Source organism: Rhinatrema bivittatum, chromosome 6 (genome assembly GCF_901001135.1).
Source record: "Rhinatrema bivittatum chromosome 6, aRhiBiv1.1, whole genome shotgun sequence".
In the NCBI taxonomy this organism is placed as follows: Eukaryota; Metazoa; Chordata; class Amphibia; order Gymnophiona; family Rhinatrematidae; genus Rhinatrema; species Rhinatrema bivittatum.
Window position 1 is genome coordinate 261,644,599 of NC_042620.1, and position 17,920 is coordinate 261,662,518.

Sequence of the window (17,920 nt, forward strand, 5' to 3'; positions counted from 1 at the left end):
AGGGATCATAAAGCTGTAGATGGGCAGACTGAATGGGCCGAATGCTCTTTATCTGCTATCATGTTCTATATTTCTATATATATTTTGTTGGCTGACCTGCTTGCATGCCTGTTTGCATCTTCCCTGAGGTACTGTAACCAGCAACAGGCCCCGCCAGCCCTGCCCAATGGGAACCATCACTGAGGAACCTCCAGGATCTTTATAAGGCCGGGCCTGACAGCACTTCGGCTATCTGCGCCAGCTGTCCTGTGCAGTGAGGCGTTCTTACCTTGCAGGCTGACCTGCTTGCATGCTTGTTTGCATCTTCCCTGTTGTACTGTCACCAGGGATGGGGGCCTGCCATATCTGCCCACTGGGAGCCAATGTCATCACTAAGGGATCCCTGGGATCTTTTAAACGCCAGGCCCGATGGCAGGCCTGCAAGTCATGGGCTGCTGACGAAGGGCCACATGTGACCATTTGTTGTACTTTTGCTTGTGCTGTTATTTTTATATCATAGTTTTTATTTTAAATATTAGTTATTTTAGTGGTTTGTGGTTTGAGCCTCAGTGGATTTTTTTTTCTGGGATTTATTCCATGACTGGAATGGTTGTCTAGGTTATTCCTGCTAGTTATGGATGTGGATGGTCTGCACCATTTCCTAAGAAGAAGCAGCTGTCTTATAGATTACCTTCAGTGTTAGTATATCCTTCGCAATTGATGGGTCTAATAAAGTTATGGTTGACCCAGCGAAAAATTCTGTATTAGCTGCTTATAATAAGGTTTCTTCTGTTACTAGGAGGGAATATATTATTGCACAGTTTTCACGAAAACATCTATATTATTTTTAACTGAGACTGCATTCGGAAACTAATTGTTTGCCTTATTGGTTATAATTATTTTCATCAGCTACGTGTGGGTAAAAGAGGTGTGTGTGGGGAGGGAGGGGGGGAGAGGGTTATTTTGATCTTCCATGGCATTTATGATATGGCTTGCTTCACCTGCGCAGTTGGCCACAAATGCGAGAGTGTTACAATAAAGCTTGGGGATTGATTGTTAAGGTTGATTTATCACCCTCCCAGTAGTAATAGGTCTTGGTTCCTGTACTTGATTCTATTCTCTTTGTATATAAGCTGTAAATAAGAACATAAGATATGCCATACTGGATCAGATCAAGAATCCATCAAGCCCAGCATCCTGCTTCCAACAGTGGCCAATCCAGGTCACAAGTAAACAGATCCCATGCTACTAATGCTACTAATGCTGGCAAGAAGCAGTGGCTATTCCCTCTTGATTAATAGCAGTTTATGAACTTCTCCTCCTGGAACTTATGCAAACCTTTTTTAAATCCAGCTACACTAGTTGCTTTAACCACATCCTCTGGCAGTGAATTCCAGAGTTTGATTGTGCATTGAGTGAAATAGAATTTTCTACGATTTGTTTTAAATGTGCTACATGCTAACTTCATGGAGTCCTCCCTAGTCCTTCTATTACCTGAGAGAGTAAATAACCAATTCACATTTACCCATTCAAGTCCTTTCATGATTTTGTAGAATTTTATCATATTCCCCCCCCCCCCCCCCCCCCCCCCAGTGGTCTCTTCTCCAAGCTGAACAGCCCTAACCTCTTTAGTCTTTCCTCATAGGGGAGCTGTTCCATCCCCTTTAACATTTTGGTCGCCCTTCTCCGTATCTTCTCCATCACAACTATATCTTTTTTGAGATGCAGCGACCAGAACTGCACACAGTATTCAAGGTGTGGTCTCACCATGGAGTGATACAGAGGCATTATGACATCCTCTGTTTTATTCACCATTCCCTTTCTAATAATTCGGGGGGGTTGGATGCACGTTTTGGACGCGCTATTACTCTTGAATAAGGGGTAAAGCTAGCGCGTCAAAAATGCAATTCAAATGCCGGCTGTATTGGCCTGAGGATGAGGAAGTTTTACTACGGATGTCCTTCAGGGATCCGCCCTATTCCCAGCTTTAATATATAGCTGCAACCTTTGTACCTTATGTTGGAAAAGGTGGGGCATATTTAATGCAGATAACATACAAATAAGTTTTCCTATTCATGGGAGCATAGGAGAGGTGATATCAACCTTTGCTAATGCTTTAAATAAAATCAGTTCCCGGTTAGGAGATGATCAGCTATTTCTCAGTTTGTCTAATATTGACGCTATCGGGATAAGCTGTCAGCCTCCACAGGCTGTGTCGGAGGTTGTCTCTTTTAGATGTCCTTAGAGCATTCTTTGACTCGGTCGCTGATTTAGGTGCCTATCCTTTATGCCATAAATGAAGGCCATGTTTTGTTTTTTTTTTACAAATTAAGAGTATTATACCAACTGAAACATATTATCTCACAACAGGAATTCCGTTCTGTTGTCCAGGCTTTTATATTGAGAACACTAGATTATTGGAATTCATTATATGTGGGCTTGCCTTGCTGTCGACTGGATGCATGTAACTCCCCTCTTAAAAAAAACATTTAATTGGCTGCTAGTTAAATTTAGAAGTCGGTTTAAGGTACTTTGTTTAATCTATAAGCAGGATGGTCCACGTTACCTTTCTGATTTGCTAACCCCATACACGTCTTTGACGAGTGGACACTTGACAGGAAAAGAATTGCTTAGTGTTGCTCATCTGTAAGCCACTCACTCGAGAGCCCTTTTGATCGCTGGCCCACTCATTTGGATTGCTCTTCCTGATGATTTGCGGCTGGTTACTGATTATTCTCAGTTTCAAAAGAAGTTTGTCTATTTTATTTTTAGGCTTTTCCTTGATGGGTTAATTAACGGTAGAGTTTATTTTGCCCTGTGTCTCCCAGTGATATGATTTTATGCTATATTTTTATTTTATTTGCTTTACATTGAGTAGCTCAAATTTTTTAAATATGCAAAATGTTATACATAAAATAAATAATATCTAATTTATTTATAATTTTTTATATCCCGCCCTTACAAACATCTGATTTCTAGTCAGCTCACAATATTGAACACTCTTAAAATACACTAAATAACAATATATAGATAAATATATTAAGGTAATTCAATTCTTGAAATCTTTTAAAATTCCTATGTATATACACACTAGTGAAAAGTGCCTAGCGTTGCTCAGGTAGTCAATAACGCCTGTGTGTATGTGTGTGCCTGGGCTTGTGGGTGTGAGTGCCTGGGCCTGTGTGTATGTCTCTGCCGTGTACGTCTGTGTGCATATGTCTGCTTGTATGTGTGTGTCTGTGTGCGTATTTCTGCCTGTGTGTCTGTCTGTGCCTCTGTATATATATGTGTCTGGCTGTCAGGGAGCTTGGGGAGGCCTGTGTGTATGGGTGCCTGTGTCCGTGTGTGTGTATATGTGTCTACTTATGCCTGTATGTGTGTGCCTGTGCCTGCCTTTGTGTATGTCTGTGTTTGTGTGCATATTCCAATAGTGGGTGAGGCCAGAAATCTTGGTTTCATTATAGACATCCCCCTATCACTAAAGCCTCAAATTTCAAAAGTTGTAAAAGGTGCCCTTTTTAACCTCCATCTGTTCTGAAGATTTCGACCCTTCCTAAAATGAGCCAGACTTAAGAACTGTTGTTCATTCTCTTGCTCTTTCATCTCTTGATTATTGTAATGCGCTGTATCTCGGTCTTCCACAAAAATCCTTGAGGGCTTTACAGCTTGTCCAGAATTCGGCTGTTTTAAAGTGCCTCCATTTACTTCCCATCAAGTGAAGAATTTACTTTAAAATCTTAATGCTAGTATTTAAAGGGTTGAATGGCGTTGCACCCCCTAACTTTAATGCAGCTTTAAAACTGTACCGTCCATCACATTCGCTTAGATCAGCTAGCCAATTCCTTTTAAATATTCCTTCACCAAGAATTATTCACTTAAACGAATCTAGGGAAAGGCTATTTTATGTCCAAGGTCCTGTTTTATGGAATTCCTTATCCCGCAGCCTGAAGGAGGAATCCTCTATGTTAAAATTCAGGAAGCTATTAAAATCCTTCTTGTTCTCTCAAGCATTCCCTGATGATATGAAGCCAGCAGGCAACAGTCAACCACATAGAATTCTGGAGCATGAACTATAAACTGAAGGTAGTTAAATGGAAATTGTTATAATAGTTATTTTCTTATGGGCTGACTATGTCAATGTCTTTTTATGTTTTTTTAATGAATGTTTTTTGTTAAACTGCTTAGAAATTTAGATTTGCAGTATACAAGTTTTAAAACAAATAAATAAATAAATAATGTGTGCGAGCCTTGTGCTCTTGTACATGCTTGTGTGCATTTGTGTGAAATTGTGTGAGCCTATGTCTTCCTCTCCCAGTGTGTGCAAGCAGGGCTTCACAGACACAACACATTAGCAAACAGTACCCAGCATTACGATGGTCAATAACAATCAGCGTGTGCGTGCCTGTGTGTATGTGCCTGGGTGTGTATGTTGGTGCCACTGCCTGTGCGTGTGTGTGAGGGCATGTGCTAGTGTGTGTGGGTGCCTGTGTGTATGTGTCTGTATCCATGTGTATGTGTCCATCTGCCTGTGTATATGTGTCTGTGTGTGTGCCCGTGTGTGTATGTGTCTGTTTGTGCCTGTATGTGTGGCATGTGCGAGAGAGCTTGGCAGATAGAGCGTATTGTCTTTTCACAGTGCTCCTTCCACTGTGCTGGGTGCCACCTGATGGCCAAAGACAGACACGACAGTGTGACCAACCACCTGACTAACACAAGCCTTTTATATATTGTATATAGGTAATACATACATACATACATACATAGATATGAAATTCCTAAACCACCTGAATGTAATCCACTTTGAAATGCCCGAAAAGCAGAATATAAATAAATAATAATAATAAAAAAGATAAATATCTATTACAGAACAGAAAAACGATATAAAAAATTGGATAAAGTAATCCATTTTGGAAATAGATTTCTTGGTTTGGGGCTAGGAAATCTTGAAGTTAACTTTAGGTAAAAAAGTGGAAACTGTTTCTACACAGTGTAAAAGCTCTGGAGCCATTATTGGCTCCCATTGATCCTAAGTGTGGCTCCCTGGCGCTTTTCACCCCTCTACACACTCTTCCTCTCATCTTATCTGGAGCTGTCGCCTCTGGCACAAACTGCGCTGTTTTCTTCTGGTGTCGCTTTGCTCTCAGTGAGTTTGACCTTTATGGTGGTTAAACTTCCGTACAGTTCTCTTAGGTTGTGGGTACCATGCAATGCGAACTCACTGAGAGCTGCATGGTGTAGGAAGAAAACAGAACAGCTGTTAGAGAGGTGGCGCCAGCAGCAAGGTGCCAGAGAAGGTGGGAGGATTAACAGACTGGGGGGGAGAGCCATTTTGGCGGGAATGGGGTTGGGGTTGACACCGACTGGGATAGAAGAAAATGTGTATTAGGGAAAGAGAGTAGTGGGACACGAATGTTGGGGCAAGAACGTGTGGGGAAGCAGACTTAATTTTCCCTGTTCTGAGTTATTCTGAGTATGTCTGAGCAGATGGACAGGTTGCATCATTGAAGCAGGACACTCCAGGGCTGACTGTGTCACATATATTTATATATATATATATATATATATATATATAGTAACATAGTAATGACGGCAGGGCAAAATAGTCCATCCAGTCTGCCCAGCAAGCTTCTTGTGGTAGTAACTGCCACTCTGTGCAGGTTACCCCATATATCTGTTAAGGGTAGTAACTTAGTCTCCTGCAGGTTACCCCATCTTACACTTAAGGATAGTAAATGCTGCCCCATGCAGTTATCCCCAGATCTTATGATAACCCATAAAAAATTACTGCTAGCAACTTTTTTACTGGGTGATGAGCCTTTTTGAAAATTCAGACAGTGCTGCTTGATGTGCTTTGCTTATGATCTTGGCCATAGAAGTAGTCCTGTGTTTTTCCCCTTATGTCTGTGTATCAGTCACTGGAGGAGAGACCACCTTGCTCAGGGCACTAGCCATGTTGGCCAGCCATGATTCTGTATCTTATAGCGATTTTTTTTTTTTTTTTTTTTTTTGCCAAAGTGGCCCTCACTTGAAAAATACTGAAGAATGTTATATTCAGAGGGATAATAGCCGTGTTAGTTTGGTGTAGCAGGAATGATAGATGTGGAGTGGCACCTTATAGACTGACTACCTGATCTATTAGCTCATGTTCACACTTCAATAAATTGGTAAGTTTATAAGATGCCATTTGATGCCAGTCATTTTTGGAGAGCATCATTTTATTGGGGAAAAATTTTTTTTAAGAAGGATATAAACATTGGAGATCACTGTTTCTGCAAGGAGCCCGGATAGCTCAGTCGGTAGAGCATCAGACTTTTAATCTGAGGGTCCAGGGTTCAAGTCCCTGTTCGGGCGACAAAATTTTTGTTTAATTTTAAAAAACTATTTTAAAATGTTTTTAATTTAATTACATAGTTTACTGCTTAATTCATAAATTCTTCTGCTTTAAAATGTATTATTTTTAAGTTTAACTCTATTCAAAAAGGAGTTCCTGGCTGGGTATCGGGAGTTGCACTACCTGCCTGCAGACAGCAGGAGACCATACATAAGGTTAGAACAAATAAAACAAGAATATAAAAAAACCGAGTGCCAGGAGCCGCGTCAGCAGTAACAGTAGCAGCAGATACAGGAGCTGTCAGGTATAGCAGAGAAGGCACAAGATCACCAAGAATAGTTAGAGGAGCAGGAATAGCAGAAACAGTCAGAGCAGGAAGTAATGGTTTTGGATGGGAGGGAACTTGTATCAGTACATCATTATACTATGAATGGTTAATGGGGGAGAAGGGGAATTTTTTTTTCTTTTTAAATATATTTATCACTGCCAACTGACCCCAGTTCATCTGGGTATGAAACACCTATTTGTATGTTTGTCTATGTAATATTGAGTGTACATTTCTATAGCGCTACACGACATACACAGAGCTGTGCAAACATACAATAGACATCTCAATAGAGCTTACAATCTAATAAGACAAACATATAGGACAGGAGACTTGGGGTATTTCATAAAGCAAAACAATGGTTTAAAAGGCATAAGATTTCACCTGCCATAAAGACAGTGAAAGTATCCCAAAGGCAGAGCTGGATTTAGTTCAAATAGTTTAGATTTAAGATTTTGGTGCCCATAGTTAGGGAATCCCTTTGGAGAGTGTGGGGTTAACATGGCATGCTACACTACTGCTCTTTAACGCAGCAGGTGTGCACATCTCTGAAGCAAACAGAAGCAGGCTCCTTTTTGGCTTGAGTCTATGGTGCCTTCAAAATGTAGCTCCCTAGGCATTTGCCTATGTTGCATATGCTTAATACTGGAGCTGGATTTGTCAACAGGCAAACTAGCTCAGTGCCTTGGGCACCAAATATCTGGGGTGGCTGTTTGAAGATTTGCTGCATCTCTCTCAGTAGGGAATGGCCCTCTGCATCCTGCTCCAGCTCCAGCCTGCTGATTCTTAAGATCCTTTTTCCTCACACAGTAAAAAAAAAAAGCAAATAAATAATACAGATCAAGCACATTTGGAAAACTATTTTATTTTTATAATGTAATATAAAAGTTGAAACGTTGACAATTTGCTTCTGAATTTTCTAATTCTTTCTGCAGAGTGTGCCCTTAAGATGTGGTAGAAAATTGTGGAGCTAGCTGTACCTTATTCCTTTTCCTCCCTGTTTTCTGACCTTCCAGAGGCAGCAGGGGATGGGGGGGGGGGGGGGCAATGGTGTCAACAGTGCCCAAGGGTGACAAAAAACTAAATCCATCACTGGTGTTGGCACAAAGGGAAGGAGGTGTTTAGGCTCTAAAGTTGTCATGGAAAGGGGGGGGTGGGGATAACTTGGTCATTCTGGGCTCTGGCCATGCATTGAGAAGGGGGCTTGGCCCTGTAAACATCCTTGCTGCTCAACAACTCTTCCCCACCCTGCCCCCACTGAGTCTATAAAACAGGACTTCCTCAATGAATATGCATTAGACACATTTGCATATATCGGAGACCCATTATATTACAATTTTATCGTATGCATATTTATTGCAGAAAAACCAGGTAGGCTGTAGGTAGGATGGGGGCAGACTTGGTTGCTGCTGTAAAAGAGGTCTCCTTCATTCTCTCCTTGTCTTTTGTATCCTGATTTTTTTTCTCTCCCCCTCTGTATCTTTCTGTGTCTGACTTTGTTCTCCTTTTTTCTCACCCCTTTGACTCCAAGTTGGGGTGGGGATTAGTTAGACACACAGCGATTGTTTTGAAATAAGAGTTGGAAGGGCCGACTGATTCTCTGTTGCTATATGAACTGGAGTCGGGCTCATCATAATTCCATGCACTCTTCTGCCTCTGTGCCCCATACAAAGGTGACAGCTGAAGTCCCCTCCCTCGGACTATTAAGAGAAGAAGGAACAATTCTATTACCATTCGTACCCAGTTACTGCTGGACCAACTGAGTTGCAGATCATGTGTTTAGCCAGTCGGGATCAGCACCCAGGAGCTCCAGCGGCTCCTGTTTTTATTTTGTTTTCGCGGCCCCTAAGTGGCAACACTTTCATCGGCTGAAAAAATGCCAGCAACCCTCCTTGTCTTCTCCTGACTCCGCCAGGCCCCGGGGTGGGGGGAGCTGAGTGTGTTTTCCTGAACCCCGGGCCAAACTTAAGGAGGCATTCGGGGCTGGGAGGGGGGGGGGGGTCGCTGAATGTCAGACGCTCCTCTTACACATACCGAGACCCCGCTGGCTATATTTATCGCGGTTGGGAAAAGGCCGGAGGTCACCGCTGAAGGTCACGTTGAAATGGAGCGCATTCCTGCCTCCCTCTTAAAGGCGGCCGCGCCGGGCTCGCCCCCTCCACTCAGCGTCCCTTCTCCTCCCGAGGACACCAGAGGCCACCCCTTCCTCCCGCTCGCTCCCCTGCTCCGACCAAGGCCGAAAACCCAGGTAGGGGAGGGGGTGGGGGCCGCCGGGACACCCACGGAAGGCGGAGGCACTGCCTTGAAGCCTCCTAAGATCCGAGCTGGGAGGGGGGGAATAAGAGGGTCTGGGGGCGCAGCTCAATGAAGGGCTCTGGCTGCTGGAGAGGTAGGGGGGGAGGGGCACCTGGCGCGAAACCATCCCTCCTCGCCGGCCTCCTAACTTAGACTAAGGCAGAGAAGCGCTTTTACGCTCCGGCAGGAAGAGCGGGTCTGGAAAAGCCGCCGAGTCGCCCCCCCCCCCCCCCCCTTAGCGCCCTGGTGTGAGATCCCGGCGGGAGGACTCGTCTGCGCCTTCGGGCCGAAGAAGAGCGTCTTGAGTGAGACCTTTGGTTAGCAGGAGCCGGGAGCTCTCGCTGCAGGCCTGGCCGGGTTTAGGCGTCGCCCTGCAGTGCCCGCTGCTGGGGGGGGGGGGGGGAATAGGAAACCGGGCTCGAGGGGGCAGCGCAAGGGAGACGCCAGGGAGAGCGAGCACAGCCTGAGAGAGGGGCACGGTGCTGGCTAGCTGGTGTACTGAGGGGCAGGCACAGACAGGTCCAGGGAACAAAAGGTGCAGCTGAAGTGTTGACCGAGAGCTCAAAAGACCTGGAAGGAGTGAGCAAAAACAGGCCGGGTTGTGAAATCGGCCCGATCAGCAAGAAAGAAGCGGGGAGGGGGAGGGTACGTATTTGTTTGTTACTTGTGAGACGTGTATAGCAAATTTCTGCGAATCTAGGACGAAGAAGATGAACAGTTTTTAAACGGATGAGATCCTATCTCTTGCACTATAGGACAGAAGGTACTCGCAGTGCTATAGATCACCCGTGAACCAACTGTGCAGGATACCATCTCTTATACATCAATAAATGCCACTGCTAGCACCTGTCAGTCTAAGTTAAAACACATGAAGCGCTGCTCTTATCCTTGGAGATAGGGACTGCATGGGGGAGACTTTAATCAGACTCATACCCTCCACAGAATACCTTGCCAATTATGAAGAAGGGGTTAAATGTGGCCTGCGGCAGCTGGGCAATATGTGAGCAGGGTTGCTGCTGAGCCAGAAATAGCTGTACCCTTGTATCATGTTTCCTCTCTTTCTGAAAGGTCAAGAAAGAAACTTAAGTAGTCGCAGAAGGGAGAATAAACAAACCCCGGGAACGACAGAGGATGACACAGAAAGGAGCTAGAGAGAGAGGATGGAAATGAGAGAGTGGAAGTGATTAACAGGATAGGGCAGATTTGGGAGAGAGAAGGGCAAAAACCCTAGCAGGAGGCTATAAGCCATAGATTTAACTTGGTGACGTGTAGATGTTCTAGCAGAATGACACGACATAATAGCGAAGAGATACCATAAAGGACCTGAGAAAGATGATTTCTATACAGCGTTGGTGGTATAGTGGTGAGCATAGCTGCCTTCCAAGCAGTTGACCCGGGTTCGATTCCCGGCCAACGCAGTAATTTTCAAAATTTTTTTAACATGTACTTTCTAAATATGCTAAATTAATCCATTGATTAAAGAGAAACAGTAGACTTATGTTTTCATTAAGTTAACAAAAATATCCTTTGTGAAGAAATATGTAAGTTCTTTGCCAAGAAGCCAAGCATAAACAATTGCTTGTGCTACAGATAAACCCCTGCCCCTTGCACTGAAGCAAGAGAAGAGTCAGAAGGAGATAAATGCATAATCTTTGGCCTCTTCTTTTAGAGATGGTGCTGATGCAGGGTGTGATCAATAAATTAGGAGGTCCAGAAAGGTTTGAATGCAACAACATTTAAAAACACAATCAATCAATTAAAGGCTAAAAAGGGGGGAAAAAGTATCTGTGAATCTTCAGAAAAGACAGGAAGCCATGTCTTGAAAGGGAAGAGGGCTGAGAATATTTTTAAATGTTCTATTTTTTATTATTGGCATAACATGAAAAATGTTCAACAGAGTAGCAAAATATGTCAGGGAGAAAAGAGACAGGAGTCAATGAGGCTATTACTACTAGCAAATCTTTATTTTCTTATGAGAAAGTAAATGGCTAAATATTATTTATTTATTGATTGATTGATTTTAGATTTTTGTATTCCACTTTTTGGAACTTCAAAGCGGATTACATTCAGGTACTGTGGGTATTTCCCTCCCCAGAGGGCTTACAGTCTAAGTTTGTACCTGAGGCAACGGAGGGTAAAGTGACTTGCCCAAGGTTAAAAACATAACAAAATTAAAACCTCTTTTTCTCAACAACAGAAAAGGAAAAGCTCCTCTTTAAATATAATCTTTTTTTTTTATTAAGAACATAGGAATATAAGAAGTTGTCATACTGGGTCAGACTGAGGGTCTATCAAGCCCAGCATCCTATTTCCATCAGGGGCCAATCCAGGATCCAAGTACCCAAACATTAAATAAATCCCATGCTTCTAATGCTGGTAATAATGTTATTATGATATACTCTATTGATATTATGCTGTTTGGCATCTAGTGCTATAATATACTAAATATTGTATTATAATTATATAACAGTGTAAATATGTAATAGACTAAATGTGCTATGGTGAAGATTCTGAGCAACTAAAGCATATCTCTTTAATAATGGAAGATATAATAGATCAAATTGATAAACTAGTGTATAACCAATCACCAGGAATGAAAGGTATCCACCCCAGAGTCCTGAAAGAACTCAAACATGAAATTGCAAACCTGTTACTAGTAATCTGTAACCCATCACTTAAAACAACCAAAATATCTGAAGACTGCAAGCAGCCAATGTAATGCCGATCTTTGAAAAGAGTTCCAGGGAAACTATAGACCTGTGATCTTGATGTCAGTGTTGGACAAAGTAGTAGAAGCTATTCTTAAAAACAAAATTACTGGCCATATAGATAGACATGGCACAACGGGGCAGAGACAACATGATTTTAGCAAAGGGAAGTCCTGCCTTACAGATCTTTTAGATTTTTTTTTAAGATGTAAATAAACAAGTAGATAAAGGCGAGTCAGTTGATATAGTTTATTTGGATTTTCAGAAGATGTTTGACAAAATCCCAGTGAGAGACTCCTCAGAAAATATAAAAAATCATGGGTTTGGCGGCAGTGGCCTATTGTGGATAGGTAACTGGTTAAAAGACAGGAAACAGAGGGTAAGACTAAATGATCAGTGTTCCAAATGGAGAAAGATCATTAGTGGAGTACCATAGGGCTCGATACTTGGACTTGTGCTGGTTAACATATTCATAAATGATCTGGGAAAGGCAATGCCTGGTGAGGTAATCAGATTTACAGATGACACAAAATTATTCAGAGTTGTTAATAGCAGATTGAGAGGAACCGCAGAAGAATCTTGCAAGACTCCAAGACTGAGCATCTGAATGCCAAATGACATTTAATGTGGAAAAGTGCAAAGTGAAGCACATAGGGAAAAATAATCTCAACTACAGGTACACAGTGCTGGCTTCCTTCTTGGGAGTCACCACCCAGGAAAAGGACCTTGGAGTCCTTGTGGACAATATATTGAAATCCTCAGCTCTGTGTGTGGTGGCAGTCAACACAAAAAGCAAATCGAATGTTAGGAATGATCCAAAAGGAAGAGAGAATAAAAGAGAAAATATCATATTGCTTCTGTGTCGATCCACAGGGCGACTGCACGTTGAGTGTTAGGTGCAGTTCTGGTTGCCCCATCTCAAAAGATTCATAGTGGAACTAGAACAGGTGCAGAGAAGGGCAACAAACATGATAAAGCTCTGAGTGAATTCCATATTCAAAATGGTGGATAATAAATCCGAGAAAGAAAGGGGGGTGGAACATGTCCCCTGTGAAGAAAATGTTACACAGGTTAGGGCTCTTCAGCTTGGGAAAGGCATGGCTGAGAGGGAAGTTTTATAAAACCAGGAGTGGGGCAAAATGGGTAAATAGGGGGAGGTTATTTACCCTTTGAAATAATACTAAACTAGGGGGACACTCCATGAAACTAACAACCAGCAGATTCCAAACAAATCATTAAAAAAAAAAAAAAAAATCCCTTTTCACTCAACACACAATTAAATTATGGAATGTGTTGTCAGAGGAGGTAGTCAAGGTGACCAGCACAGGGGGGGGGGGGCGGGTGTTTTGAAAGAGGTTTAGACAAGTGTTTGTGGAGGAAAAGCCCGTAAAACCTTATTAGGCAGGTAGACGTAGGGAAAGCCATAGTTTTCCTTGGGAGCGAGCGAGAAGAAATAGATCCTGCTTTTCGGGATCTGCCGGGTACTTGTGACCCAGCCTGCCCACCCCCTGGAGACAGGATGCAGGGCTCCATGCAGCTGGTCTGATTCAGCATGGCATGCCTGCTTGCTTATTTATATTTAGCTCACGCCTTATCGCTAGCTTAAGGTTAAGTTATATTGCAGGTACTGTAGGTATTATGTGTGTCCCCAGAGGGCTTGGAATGTAAGGGCCTCATTTACAAAGCATTTTCCTCATAGACCCAGACTGGGAGAAAAGCCTTAATAAATCTCCCCCCTAAATTTTTGTTCCTGAAGCAATGGAAGTGACTTGCCCAAGGTCGCAAGGTCAGTGGGACTGGACCCTATGGCTTCACTGGTTCCCAGCCCTGCTGCTCTGGCCACTTACCATATGTTCAATGCTGCAGAATTTTCCTACTGTCTGGCTTTACCTTCACTTCCTTGCAGCCAAGGATCCTCTGTGCCTATCTCAGGCTTTCTATGAATTCTGTTATTGTTTTGACCTCCTCCATCTACAATGAGAGACTATTCCATACAGCCATCACTCTTTTTATAAAGAAATATTTCCTTATATTACTTCTATCTAGCCCCTTTTAGCTTCTTGCTCCACAGCTTTCTGTCTACTGGAAAATGCTTGCATCATATGCATTATTAATCCCTTTCAGCTATTTGAATGCCTCTATTATATTCCCTCTTGTCTTCTCTTCTGGGATATATGTATTTCGATCCTTAATGTTTCAGATTCAAAAAGGACATAGCAGAAGTAGAAAGGCATAGAAAAGTGCAAAAAAAAATTATAAAGGGTCTGAAACAGCCCTCTATGAAGAAAAGATGTAACAAGTTATAACTCTTCAGCTTGGAGAAGAGATGACTGAGAAGGAATTTGATAGAGTTTTATAAAATCATGCGTGGTGAGGGTGGAACAAGTTAATAGGGAACAGTTATTTACCTTTCAATTTATATTAGGATTAGGGGATACTCAATGAAACTAACTGATAGTAGATTTAAAATACATTTAAGTTCAAATCTTTTTTATTAACACGAAAGTTCTGTCAGTTCACAATTAGGCTGTGTAATTTGTTGCCAGAGGATGTGATCAAAGTTAATAGAGTCAGGTAGATGTTAATAGAGTCAGGTAGTCAGGTAATAGAGTCAGGTAATAGAGTCAGGTAGATGTTGGAATCATTACTTTTTATTTTAGGGAGTAAGCATCGGGGATGGGACCTCCTCATTAAAATCTGCTGAGAATTTCCAAGTGAACTAGATTGACCACTGTCCGAGACAGGATGTTGGCCTCAATTGACCATTGGTCTTGGTGCCAGTGCTTCTATTAGGCAAACATAAGTGGTTGCCTAGAGCAGTGGTCCCCAACCCTGTCCTGGGGGCCCACCAGCCAGTCGGGTTTTCAGGATATCCACTATGAATTTGCATGCACTGCCTCCATAACATGCAAATTTTCTCTCATGCATATTCATTGTGGATATCCTGAAAACCCGACTGGCTGCTGGGCCCCCCCAGGACAGGGTTAGGGACCACTGGCCTAGAGCACCAAAATTTTGGGGGGGTAGCAAAATCCTGCTAGCGCAAGGCATAGAAGGGCGCTGTGCCAGATCTAATACCGCTAAAGAAGGAAGCACTGTGCTGGAGCCACTGCCACTGCTAGGCGGGAGCGCTGTGCTGGAGCTGCCGCCAATAGGTAAGTTGGAGAGGGGCTGCATGACTGAAGGTTCACCTAGGGTGCCAAATACTCTTGCATTGGCCCTGATTGGTCTGACCCAACATGGCACTACTTATGTTTTTATCATATTGTTAATCCTTCTCTGGGCTGCCGTTTCCCAAATCTGCCCTGGTCATCCCGCAGCCAGTTGGGTTCTCAGGATATTCACAATGAGTATGCATAAGATATATTTGCATACATTGGAGACTCAGTACATGCATCTGTTTGTGACTATTAAGAATGGAGTTAGCCACCTCCTGCTATATTATTTTGAAGATAGGCCTCTAGACTTGAATCCATGTGAGGTATCATCAATGACTTATATAAGAGCATTATCACCTCCTTTTTCTTCTTCTGATAATACCTCTCCCTATAAACCTTAGCATTCTTTCAGCTCTTGCCAATGAAATGTCAACTTTTCTATATCAACCTCCACCTTGTATTGTTCTCTTGGATAATGTATTATAAACTAATACAGTTAATCTAAATCTGCAACATAAGGCAGACTAAAAGAGAATTTGAAAAGCTAGTCTTAGAGGCAAAAACTCATAATAAAAACTTTTTAAAATACATCTGAAGCAAGAAGCCTGTGAGAGAGTCGGTTGGACTGTTAGATGATTGAAAGGTAAGGGCACTTAGGGAAGATAAAGCCATTGCGGAAAGACTAAATGAATTATCTGTTTCGGTGTTTACTGAAGAGGATGTTGGGGAGATACCTGGTGATGATTCAGAAGAACTGATGCAAATCACTGTGAAACAGAAGATATAATAAGGAAGACTGAGAAACTAAAGAGCAGTAAATCATTTGGACCTGATGGTATACACCCTAGAGTTCTGAAAGAACTAAAAAATGAAATTACAGATGTTACTGGTAATTTGTAACCTGTTGAGAATGTCCATCATGCCTGAAGACTGGAGGGTGGCCTATGTAACCAAGATCTTTAAAAAGGGCTCCAGAGGTGATCCAAGAAACTGTAGAATGGTGAGTCTAACCTCAGTGCCAGGAAAAATCGTGGAAACTATTTTAAAGAACAAAATCACAGAACATATGGAAAGACATGGTTTAATGGGACACAGCCAGGTTGGATTTACACAAGGGAACTCGTGCATCACCAATCTGCAACATTTTTTTTTTTTGAAGAGGTTAATAAATGTGTGGATAATAGTGAACTGGAGGATGTAGTGTATCTGGATTTTCAGAAGCTGTTTGACAAAGTGCCCCATGAGAAACTTCTGAGAAAATTAAAAAGTCACAGGATAGGAGGCCATGTCTTATTGTGGATTACAAACTGGTTAAAAGACAGGAAACAGAGAGTAGGACTAAATGGTCAGTTTTCTCACTGGAGAAGGGTAAACAATAATCTGAACTGGGTACAGTGCTTATTAATATATTTATAAATGATCTGGAAAAGGTAACTGCAAATGACATGATCAGATTTGTAGATGATATAAAATTATTCTGACTTGTTAAATCACAAGTGGATTGTGAAAAATTGCAGAAGGAGTTTGCAAGACTGGAAGTCTGGGCATTTAAATAGCAGATACAATTTAATGTGGACAAGTGCAAAGTGATCCACATGGGGAAAAGTAACTCACACTGTAGTTAAACGGTGTTAGGTTGCATATTAGGAGTTACCAGCCAGGAAAAGGACCTGGGTATCATATTGGACAATACTTTCAAATCCTTGGTTCAGTGTGCAGCGGTGGTCAAAAAAGAAAATAAAATGTTAGAAATTATTAGGAAAGAAATGGAGAATAAAATGGTGAATATCATAATGCCCCTGTTTTGCTCCATGGTAAGGCCACACTTGAGTACTGTGTGCACTTCTGGTCCCTGAATCTCAAAAAATATATAGTTGTGTTGGAAAAAGTAAAGAGAAGGCTGACTAAAATGATAAAGGGAATGAAATGGCTCCGCTATAAGGAAAGGCTAGAGAGGCAGGCTTGGTTCAGCTTATAGAAGAGACGTCTGAGGGGGGATATGATAAAGGTCTATAAAATCATGACTGAAATAGAATGGGTAAATATAAATTGCTTATTTACTCTTTAAAAAAATACAACTGGGGGCATGTCATGAAATTAGTAAGTAGCACATTCAAAACAAATTGGAGAAAATTATTTTTCACTAAACACACAAGCTCTGGAATTCATTACTGGATGATGTGGTTAAGGCAGTTAGCATAACTGAGTTTAAAAAAGGTTTGGACAAATTCCTGGAGAAAAAGTTAATAAACTATTAACCAAGTAGAGGTAAGAAACAGCCACTATCTATCATTATGCAAAGGCAGCATGGGATCTATTTACTGTTTGGGATCTTGCTAGGTACCGGTACTTGTGACCTGGAATGACCACTGTTGGAAACAGGATACTGGGCTTGATACTCAGCCTGGCAAATTCTTAAATACTTTTTTATCACTATACCATGTATTTTTTTTAATTAATTATAATATTCTGAATGCATATGTGCAAAATGTCTTTATTATGATACATTGATTATACACTGTATATTATAATTTGTATACTTTGTTATTGATTGGTGATACATTATACATATTCAGGACCAGCTCTAGACTTATTGCTGTCCTGTGCAAAAACTGAAATTGCATCCCCTCCCCAAATACTTTCCTCATCCTCTATCTGGCACTAGTATTCTCTCTCTGCTCTGCTTTCCTTTCCTGGCCCACAGCACTCAGCATCCCTCTCTTTTTCCCCCTTAGCATCCTCTTCTCTCTCCTTTCCTATTCAGATGCATCCCCCTCTTTTTCTTACCTCCTTTCCTTCTCCTCCCTGCAAGCTGATCCCTCACATACTACCACAGACAAAAGCCTCTTTCCTCCTGCACAGAGTTCCTGAGGCTCCTGCTTGCAGATATCATGTGGAAGGGTGTGGGAGGGATGGGGCAATGGTGTCCCTTAAGCATGGTGCCCTGTGTGGCAGCATAGGTCGCACACTCCAAAAGCTGCAGGACTGACCTTAGAATGGTGCATAGCCCAGGCCCAAATCAACCACAGGGGGGGAGGGGGCCCTTAGAACGCTGACGTGCATGGCTGCACCCTCAGGTTGACAGGAAATTATAGTGTTGGGGGATGGGGCTACCATGGTGGTG

The 17,920-nt window shown here is 42.2% G+C and overlaps 1 protein-coding gene and 2 non-coding genes across 3 annotated transcripts in view; all 3 read left to right on the forward strand.

The window, feature by feature from the left end:
* Positions 1-6,257: 6,257 nt before the first annotated feature.
* On the forward strand, positions 6,258-6,330 carry TRNAK-UUU. Its single transcript has one exon. It is a non-coding gene; the product is annotated as a tRNA-Lys (tRNA).
* A 2,396-nt stretch (positions 6,331-8,726) lies between these two features.
* The window catches only part of ALDOA (aldolase, fructose-bisphosphate A), a 29,183-nt gene continuing 19,989 nt past the window's right edge, over positions 8,727-17,920 (forward strand). The window contains exon 1 of the mRNA XM_029606997.1: positions 8,727-8,883. The gene's annotated coding sequence lies outside the window, so the exon portion shown is untranslated. The remainder of the gene's footprint in view (positions 8,884-17,920) is intronic.
* Positions 10,277-10,348, forward strand: TRNAG-UCC. Its single transcript has one exon. It is a non-coding gene; the product is annotated as a tRNA-Gly (tRNA).